This window comes from Alosa sapidissima, chromosome 24 (genome assembly GCF_018492685.1).
Source record: "Alosa sapidissima isolate fAloSap1 chromosome 24, fAloSap1.pri, whole genome shotgun sequence".
In the NCBI taxonomy this organism is placed as follows: Eukaryota; Metazoa; Chordata; class Actinopteri; order Clupeiformes; family Clupeidae; genus Alosa; species Alosa sapidissima.
The window spans coordinates 29859670-29862169 of NC_055980.1; the positions used below are offsets into that span (position 1 = coordinate 29859670).

At 30.6% G+C, this 2500-nt stretch overlaps 1 protein-coding gene across 3 annotated transcripts in view; it reads right to left on the reverse strand.

Annotated features, from left to right (window-relative positions):
* The window catches only part of LOC121699806 (major vault protein), a 37664-nt gene that overhangs the window by 27786 nt on the left and 7378 nt on the right, over window positions 1-2500 (reverse strand). The gene's annotated exons all lie outside the window — the stretch shown is intronic.

Genomic DNA, 2500 nt, shown 5'->3' on the forward strand with positions numbered 1-2500 from the left:
TTAAGAAGGCAATATGATTGATCCACCACAATCTAGTTAAGCCTACATGCATTCACTGCCCAACAACGTGATGTTCCTCCTGGGTTTTCAGGATTTCGGGTCAACATAAAAAAAACTAAAAAACTAAAATTAAACTTGCTGATTAATGGGTTCAAGGAACCAGCTGTGGAATATCCATCCTTGTTTCAGCTCAAATGTTATTTTAAGTTCACGTTAAGATCTTTAAAATAGCCAAGGCTACTCAGTTTTTCTCCCCAATCACTCTTATCTTGCCTTATTTCTCCTCATTTCCAATGTTGCCTTTTAGGCTACTTATTTTATTTCACATTAAACATTAGGCCTAGGCCTACAATCTTCTATTTCTTGAATTTCCCCTTGGGGATCAATAAAGTATGTATGTTATGTATGTATGTATGTTATTTATTTATTTATTTATGTAATGTATGTAATATATGTATGTATGTATGTATCTATCTATCTATCTACAACTAGGCTCCATCCATCCATCCTAATATTATCCATACATACATACATAGCCTAAACACGCACGTTAAACATTATGATGCTCCGGACCTTTGCTTGAGGAAATTTTCCGTAACTGGACCTCGCTGAAGATTAATTGAATACCCCTGTTATATATAGTATAGTATAGTATATATAGTATGGTATAGTATAGTATATATATATATATATATAGTATGGTATAGATAGTATGGTGTAGTATAGTATATATAGTATGGTATAGTATATATATATATATATATATATATATATATATATATATATTATGGTATAGTATAGTATATATATATATATATATATATATATATATATATATATATATATATATATATATTATGGTATAGTATAGGATATATAGTATATATAGTATGGTATAGTTTAGTATAGTATATATGGTATAGTATAGTATGGTATAGTATATATATATATATATATATATATATATATATATATATATATATATATATATATATATATATATATATTATGGTATAGTATAGGATATATAGTATATACAGTATGGTATAGTTTAGTATAGTATATATGGTATAGTATAGTATGGTATAGTATAGGATATATAGTATATATATAGTATAGTATAGTATATATAGTATATATATATATATATAGTATGGTATAGTATGGTATATATAGTATGGTATAGTATGGTATAGTATGGTATATATAGTATGGTATATATAGTATATATATAGTATAGTTTAGTATAGTATATATAGTATAGTATAGTATAGTATATATATATATATATATATAGTATGGTATAGTTTAGTATGGTATAATATATATATATAGTATATATATATATATATATATATAGTATGGTATAGTATAGTATGGTATAATATAGTATATATAGTATATATATAGTATAGTATAGTATATATATAGTATAGTTTAGTATGGTATAGTATAGTATAGTATATATGGTATAATATAGTATATAGTCTTTTGATCCCTCGCCACTTGCACTCCATTTGCACATTCTGGTGGAATATTAATGGCCATCCAAAACCAATCACTGTTAAGAGGAAATGTGTGTGTGTGTGTGTGTGTGTGTGTGTGAGAGAGAACGCGGAGTGTTATCCTCCAACGCTGAGTGAAGTGTTATCTCTGAGTTAACACCAATGCCCCATTGTCGAGGGGTGTGTGTCAATTAATGTGGCACGTCATGGAGGACGTTTCAAAATGTTAGTTCCACGTGTGTTCTGCCTCTGCCAATCTTAGTTAGTTAGTAGGCACAGGCAGTTTAGTGCCATCTAGTGGTTCTTTCTGATGTGCAGTCGTTATGACAGCTTTGCTGTATTGTTTGATTTATGACAGCCATAGCAACCAGGACAACCATCTTGATAAGCAGCAGCACATTTTGAGTTATTTGCTGAATCATCTTTCTACATCCTGTATGTTAAAGCCTTCGAAAAGCATCGTCCGTAAGTTTAATAATTGCTTACTTAAAGTAGATTGTAAATTTAGTGACATTATTTGGTAATTTCTGATAAATCTATCTTTATTTGATAAAACCATGCTGCCTTCTATGTGTCTACTGATCAGCTACTGATGGATACTTTTTCATCTGTTTAATCGTATATTTCTTCAGATATTGAATACATATGTTTTGTATCATTTTCAGTTTTACTCATTATTCATTAAAACCGGAGCTTGGAGGCTAAAACCTGACTCGCGAGTTTTCTTGAAGGAGTTAGACTGGCTGTCAAATTGTGTTGGATACACACAGGGAGGACAGTACAGCTGTAGGTGATATTATACCCACACATACACACACACACACACACACACATTATGCACTAATCAAGGGAACTTCAGCTGTGAGGGTGATCCCCACGAGTGCACTCCGTAACCAAGGGGATTAGTTTCGGAAAGGCCCAGCAAAAGGAGGTAGTACACATGAAGAGGAAGTAGTAAACAGGAAGAGGAAGTAGTAGACAGGAAGAGGAAGTAG